Below are 7,675 nucleotides of genomic sequence, written 5' to 3' on the forward strand. Positions count from 1 at the left end.
GGCACACATGAGAGCCTGTGATGCTTTTAAAGGTGAGCATCACTTACAAAGTCACTGCAGGATACTTCAGCAGACTGTGTCAGCAAAGCAAAACCTTGCTTTGAATCTGGGAGTCCTTCAGCAGCAGCAGGATGCCCCATTGCAATGCTGTGGATGCTGTTTGAGTGCCAGCCACGAGCAGGGCGAGCACAGGAGCATCATGATCTGCAGAAAGAAAACATGTATTGCTTTTATTAGGGATATATGAAGAAAAAAAAGCACTTCTAGCATAAAAAGAGAGAACTAGGACAGGAAACCCAGGCTCCAGAGACATTACAGTGGGATGCAGGCGAGTGACAACTGACAAGTTGCATCAAATTGACATTTCAGTACAGAATTTCTTCAGTTTTCAGAGGAAATATTTGCACACTTGAGATTTTGTTGCCCCAAAAGGAACCAATTGCACAAATCCATCCAATTGCACAAATCCATCCATTTTTCAACACCACATTGACATTTATCTGCTCTAGGCAGTGGTTGTATGACCAGCTCGGGATTTCCAACCACTACCTGTGGATCCTGAGAAGGCAGAAATTTGATGAGAGGTGCAGAATACCTAAATGGGGGAGCTGGAATTTTTCTGTGTGTGTGTGCCAGGCCCTTCTAGGAGCCACAGGAGAGCCATGAAGACTCAGGACACCACTGACATATGAGCTCCATTTTCCTGCTCTCTGCTGCTGGTGGGAAACACTTTCCCCAGTCACATTGCCCAGCCAAGAACGAGGACACAAACACTTGGAGGAAAAGGGCAAACACAGGCTGGTCCAGACTCCCACACAACTGCTCCTGTTGTGAAATCCACCACGTGGCAGCTGGTGAGGGCTTTGCACAAATGCCATAGGAATTTCCCATCTCTGTAACTCTGCTGCCTCTTGCCATGCCCGTAGGGAGGGATGTGCCTGCCTGGAGAGAGCTGGAAAAGTGACATTGCCTCTCTCACTCTCCAGCAAGGAATGGACTGAAGCTGACAGCTGATGACAAAATTTGTCCTGCCTTTCCTTCAGTATGAAGTATTGCACATACTAAAATAGGAGGATGATTACGTGAAGTTTAAATATTTCTACAGAAATAGCCACAGTTCATTAGACAATAATCTCATCAGCATCTCTGAAAAAAGCACAAGGAATCATCATATGGTTAAAATACCTCTTGTTTGAATACCAAAGCATCAGTGTAGCTCATCAGGTTGTTCTCATTAATACTTCCTTTCCTTTCCTTTCCTTTCCTTTCCTTTCCTTTCCTTTCCTTTCCTTTCCTTTCCTTTCCTTTCCTTTCCTTTCCTTTCCTTTCCTTTCCTTTCCTTTCCTTTCCTTTCCTTTCCTTTCCTTTCCTTTCCTTTCCTTTCCTTTCCTTTCCTTTCCTTTCCTTTCCTTTCCTTTCCTTTCCTTCCCTTCCCTTCCCTTCCTTCCCTTCCCTTCCCTTCCCTTCCCTTCCCTTCCCTTCCCTTCCCTTCCTTCCCTTCCCTTCCCTTCCCTTCCCTTCCCTTCCCTTCCCTTCCCTTCCCTTCCCTTCCCTTCCCTTCCCTTCCCTTCCCTTCCCTTCCCTTCCCTTCCCTTCCCTTCCCTTCCCTTCCCTTCCCTTCCCTTCCCTTCCCTTCCCTTCCCTTCCCTTCCCTTCCCTTCCCTTCCCTTCCCTTCCCTTCCCTTCCCTTCCCTTCCCTTCCCTTCCCTTCCCTTCCCTTCCCTTCCCTTCCCTTCCCTTCCCTTCCCTTCCCTTCCCTTCCCTTCCCTTCCCGATTTCTTTATGATCACACCCACCTCCTCTACCTTTTTCAGTATCATCTTGGGATGGTTGAGGAGAAATCCAAAGAATGGGTAGAAATTAAACAACTAAAAAGAAAACAGGAAAAAAAATCACAAAAAAATTAAACTCACCCATTGCCTTGTAAAACTCAAGTGAGGAATCATTTATGTGAGCAACCACATGATGTGGTTGGAATCTCTTTCTTGGTAACTAAAAATTTTTAATATATAAAAGGGCCTCCTCTTAGTTAAAATTCCCTACAGAAATGAATGGGACATATCAGACTTGTCTAGATAGAGCCTATAAACATGAATTAAAAAAATACAATTACAAGAAAGTAATATTAAACTCATGAAACAATGAAATAACCTTTTTAAAGGGGTAATAAAGCAAAATGATAAAGCATTTCACAAAGAAAACTCCACATGTTTAGTAAGCCAAAACACTTCTGCTTTGAATTTAGATCATTGATTTTATCTTTCACATGAATTACAAATCAATTACACTCAGCATTGTTAAATTTCACAGCACGATAAGCAGCTGCATTTTATGTGCAGGAAAGTTACTTACACCATTTCTCAATGTTATAGATAAACTGGCTGCAGAATAAGATTCACAAATCTCTTGCTCTTGCTAACTGGCTAGAATTTTTGTTGGTTTCTGCTAAATCTTAACCTAGAAAACCTCAGAATCATGTGCAATTGTCCCTAAGACAAGAGGTTAAATCTGGACGTTCACACAGCATCCAGCAGAAAATGACTGGAACGAGCTTTTCTTTCTACATCCACAAATAAAGTCAGTTTTTCAGTAGTTTTATCACTTGTCTGATTTTAAAGAAATCAGCTGGCTATGTCTTCCCTGAAGAGACCTGATTCCTTCTCTCCTACACCTTAGCCTTGCTTGGACTGAAAATCCTAGGAAATAGGGCATGCTGGTACTGGGTGGTTTATTCTGGCAAAAAATACTGACAAGAGCAAAGAAACAAGCAAATTCCCCCCAGAAATCCCATGTCTGCAGAACCTCTCTGGGCAGGAGGCATTATTGTAGGCAGTTGTGTGCTGTTCACAGCAAAGCTCTGGGACAGGGACCCTTCCTCACACTGGGCCTCCCTCTTAACTACAAGATGAACTCGCTCACACACATGCTGTATGCATTATATACATATGAGGTCATCAAATCTTTCTCATTCAGCCTTGGATTATTCCCTTCATTGTTTTCCAGTGTCTAGTCTTGGGCAGTTCGTTTCTAACATGCGATTCGGAAACATGACAAAAATCTGTTTACAGAACTAACTGTTGGAGGTACAAACAGCCCGTGCTACTGCACTCCTGCCAGTTCTTGCAGCCTTTATCATGAGTCATTGTGATCCATGCTCTGTCTGAACTCCCAGTAACTGCAGAGGGGATTGCATAAGGACCTCAGCCTTTGTGTTGTCAAAAATAATTTTCGTTCCTCTACACTGCAAAAAAAAGAGAAAAAAAAACCCCTTGAAATGTGACCCAAGAGCCACTATAAGCAAATAAAACTGATAAGAGAAACAAGAAGACACCCAGACATATTTTTCTTAAGAAAAAGACGTTCCCCAGCCCTACAAGAGTAGCCCTGACAATAAGGACAGAGCTCAAGGTTCAGCTCAAGACTCTCACAGACCCTTGGAATTGTAACACCTTTGAGAAGCAGCACAGCCAACACATCCTTATCTGTTCAACCTGCACCATGTCCACGCTGGATGTGACAGAACACGGAGGCAGCTGCTCTGCCTGCCCTGACTGCCAGCCAGCACCACCTCTGGAAACCCCAAATGGGCTGTGAACCCCCAGCTGCGCCTCTCTGCAGCTCAGAGAAGGAGAGAAAAATCAATCAGAGCACGGGGGTCACCAGGGGAAGTGACAAGTCCTGCTGGGTGGGTGAAGAGTGGCCTTCTGGCAGCACCTGACAGTGCAAAGACACAGCACTTCAGGAAAATTACCCTGATCTCACAATGTCCTGTAAGCAGGAAAAAAGCATTTGGCTTCTGTTTTGTTTGAGTCCTTTCAGAGCCCAAGGATGTTGCACTGCTCCAAACTGTGCCCTGAGATGGCACCAGCCTTCAGGATGCTCTGGGATTGTTCCAAGGGGCTGGAAGGGTCACACCTGCACTGGACACAGCACCCCATTTAAAGCTGTTCTCTCTCCCCATCAAAGGAGGGACCTGGGCTGACTGGAAAGGACATGACCTCAGCTTGCTCCAGCCCTCTGCACCACCCAGGAACACCCCAAACCCACTTGTGTCACAAACAACAGCATCTGTGGCGAGAGCAGGAGCCTGGGAGTCTGGATCTGCACATCCACGTCCCTGCCTGGACAAGGACTTGCCTGTGTGGCTGTGAGGAGACAGGGCTGTGGCCCCAGTCAGCCCCAGGGTGTGTGTCAGGCTGGTGTGAATGAGCCCTTGTGCCTGGAGCCCCACTCTGGGGCTGGCTCTGCTCCTACCCTTCCCCATCAGCATTTCTGGGAGGTCCATGCAGAGAAGAAGCAAAGCAGGACACACTGCAGCAGTGGCACTGCCACACCACGTGAGAATTACCAACAGCAAGGGGCAGAGAGATGTCACTCTGACACTAAAAATGTGTTTATGATTGCCAGAGAGAATGGAGAAGGAAGCAGGGAGACCACATCTGCCAGCCCTCAGCCTGCCCAGCAGGAGGACAGGTTACTCATTACCTGCTGGGTGAAGCAAATGGAAGAGGCAAAGCTGGGCAAAGATAACAGCTTCTTAGATGGCTTACAAAAACATTGTCACCTCAGAGACACAGGTTAAAAATTAAAATGAAAATTAATGTTTATCTAGGAGTAAATGATCTCTCTCAAAAAAATAATCAAAATTTCCCCTGTCAGGGCAGGGTCATGTCACAAGAGAAAACACAGAAAGGGAAGCCCAGAAGAAAAGACAGAGAGCTCTGGGACTGAACCACCCCCAGGGCTGCAGCTGAGAAAGAAAGTTATTCCTTGGGCTGTGTAGAATTATTTGGAGGTTGAGCCCATCCAAATCAGACACTCTTGGACAAAGAGGATCAGAGAGCAGAAACTGAGGCCTCCCTCCCTGCACCTTGGAGCCAGCCAAGAGCAGGTGGGGTTGGGGACATGGACGGAGCCCGAGAGTGGCAGTTCTTCCACAGGAACCCAAAATCAGTCACAGGCAGAGCCTTGCACCTGCACAGCCCCGTGTGCTGCACCCTAAACTGGAGCCAGCCTGGCCAGGAGAAAGAGGCAGGTCCCAGCTTGGGTTTGACAGGTTACAGCCTGCCAAGTTGTCATAATCTGAGGTATTGATGATTCCGAGACTGTAGAAAGTCTCTGTCTCTCAGCCCCACAGCCAAAGCAGAAGCCATAATTGGTCTGTGCTGGTTTCAAGGTTGTTTATTCTGTTTATCTCTAACATGTTCTGCTGCCCTGCCGCAGCTCTGTCCTGCAGGGCAGCGTGTGGGGCTCTGCCCTCAGTGGGATGGTACAAACATTAAATACCAGAAACTACCTGTGCTGGATTTACAATAACGTGCCAATATCTGTCACCTACGTTGGACAGTGTGTCCCCAGCCTGAACCAACAGAAAAATGCCAACACCACAGTGAAACATGGAGGGCATGAAGAAGGAGAAAAAGGACAAGACACACCCAATTTCCTCCATCTTGTCCCCTTTGGACCCCTTATCTAGAATCCTAAAATTTTACTTTTGCACCCGTGCCACAATTAATTATTACTTATATCAAACACTCAGAGCTGGTAATTCATCCTGTAAGATTGAAAACTCTTTTCCATGGACAGAGATCACAGCCAGTGTCTCTGGGGGCTCTGTCCAGGGGGTTCCTGACCCCTGCCAGGGTCCCAGACCTGCCAGGGCAGCCAGAGGGGAGCCCTGGATTCCCACACCAAGTGGCCTTGCCCTCCCCACCGCTGTCCCTGCAGAGGCCTCTGGGCAAGCCCAGGGGTGCTGGGGCTGTCCCCAGAGTGGGACACTGCCTGGGGGCTGCTGGACAGGGCAGCCGCAGCTCCGGCGTGGGTGGCCTCGGCAGCACTCTCTGCTCATGGCCACAGGAAAAATCTGAGCCCTCCTTCATTTATTTTTCTTGCAAGCTGTGTTTTAGATGTTCCCCTGAAGGGCCCTTTGAAGCAGCACAAGCTGCCCTGGACCCTTCTCCTCAGCTAATTAACACGTGCCGACAGCCGGGGCCGCCTGGCGCAGCTGAGCACGGACAGCCCTGACCAAGCTCTGGCCCAAATCCACCCCCCAAACCCACCCTCAAACTCCTCTGAGCCTTCCACAGCCAAAATGCTGCTGACCCTGAAGCCAGCAGCTCCTCGAAGCCATTAATCCATGTGCAAGCTTTGCCTTCCAGGCTGGAGCTGCCTATCGTGAACTCGGGTCGCAGAACGGAGCTTGGGGGAACCAGCTTCTCCTGGGTTTGGGAGGGTTTGGGTTTTCTTCAGTCCAGAGACGAAGGTCAGGCAATTGTCAAAGGAAAGTAAAGTGTTTGAATGGTGTTAAGTATGATACCAGCTTCTACAGCCCTGTGTAGATTGTCTTTAAAAAGCCCCATCCTGTTTCTCACTGCATGGAGCTGTGACACATTTCAGCAGCAGCGTTCACTTGAATGTGAAGTGCACTCCAGCTAAAGAAGTGCCATTATCCCTGGCTTAGAGAGAAAAATCCAAATGGAAAAGAGAAAAGATTGGTTCAAAGGCCACATGAGACAGGGATAGAAACATAATCAGAACCAGTCACCACCAACAGGTGCACCAAAAGGGGCAGCACAGTAAATGTGCCCTCAGGAGAGAATAAAGTAACAAAATCTATCAAAATACAGGTATTTAATCACTCATGAAGTAATTCAAACACGACTTGCAGTTGCAAAATCCAGGCTGTAGATTTTTACCTGTGGTCTCAGCAGCGGCAGTACTGAGAAACGAGCTCCTCTCCACCAAAGAGCTGCTCTAAACAAACCCTGACTGCCCTGGAAGTGTTCCAGGGATTTCCAAATTGTGAACTTCAGAAATACTAATAGATCTTGCACAGCATCACCAACCAAAGGGGCACGGTGCTCTTTTGGAGGTTACAGATTAATATTTAATCCAATCACCAATGTTAAGTTAAAATGTATCAGTATTATCTGCCCTGGTTAACAGCAGGGACAGGCATCAGCCTGCAGGGAGTGAACGAGGCACTTGCCCATTTCAAAGCAGCTGCATTTCCCTCTTGACTGATTCTTCAGGAACCAGACACAAAATCCTCAGAGGTTTGCTCCACAGACCATTACCCAGTAAAACTCTCATTAGGTCAGAGACATATGGCCTGAACCAGTAAAAAATTTGGCATTGGTGACTCCAGTGTTACTAACCTCACAAAATGTGGATGTATTTCAGAAGCTGCTGGGCTGAACACTGAAAACTGCATCATGTTCAGTCTTCAGCAGTGAGACTTTGCTCTCCTAAGCCAGCAGAAATGGCAAAAGGCAACAGTTTTGCTAATGAAAACTGCTCATTTCTTGCTAAAATTTCAACAGTGAGCGTGAAGATGATCTTTTCTAAAGAGGCTTTTCACAGACACTAAAATATTCATTGTTGAGCCCACCTGTACAAATGAGCTGAACCCTTACCCCAGGCCTGTGAGCCTCGAGGAGACAATCCCACCTCCCCACCATGCCCTCACTCTGGGTAGATGAGCAACCCTTGGTCCCACAACTCCTCAGATCCAGGTGCTTTCTAACTCCAGAGAGAGGGATGTCCCCAGCTTGCCATCTTGATTTGTGGTTCATCTCATCTCACTTATTTTGGCCTTCTGTGGAGTGAAAAGGGATTCAGAAGGATGTGATCTCTGGGATGAGATGCCTCAGGGAAGATGCATCAACTCCAGCAA

At 47.2% G+C, this 7,675-nt stretch overlaps 1 long non-coding RNA gene across 1 annotated transcript in view; it reads right to left on the bottom strand.

Moving 5' to 3' along the window:
* Positions 1–7,319, bottom strand: part of LOC115497175 (uncharacterized) — a 23,930-nt gene extending 16,611 nt beyond the window's left edge. The window contains exons 1-3 of the long non-coding RNA XR_012058264.1: positions 6,696–7,319; positions 1,797–1,868; positions 100–204 (exon numbers count right to left, since the gene is read on the bottom strand). This is a non-coding gene — a long non-coding RNA (uncharacterized lncRNA). The remainder of the gene's footprint in view (positions 1–99; positions 205–1,796; positions 1,869–6,695) is intronic.
* Positions 7,320–7,675: the final 356 nt, after the last annotated feature.

This window comes from Taeniopygia guttata, chromosome 14, assembly GCF_048771995.1.
Source record: "Taeniopygia guttata chromosome 14, bTaeGut7.mat, whole genome shotgun sequence".
NCBI lineage: Eukaryota > Metazoa > Chordata > Aves > Passeriformes > Estrildidae > Taeniopygia > Taeniopygia guttata.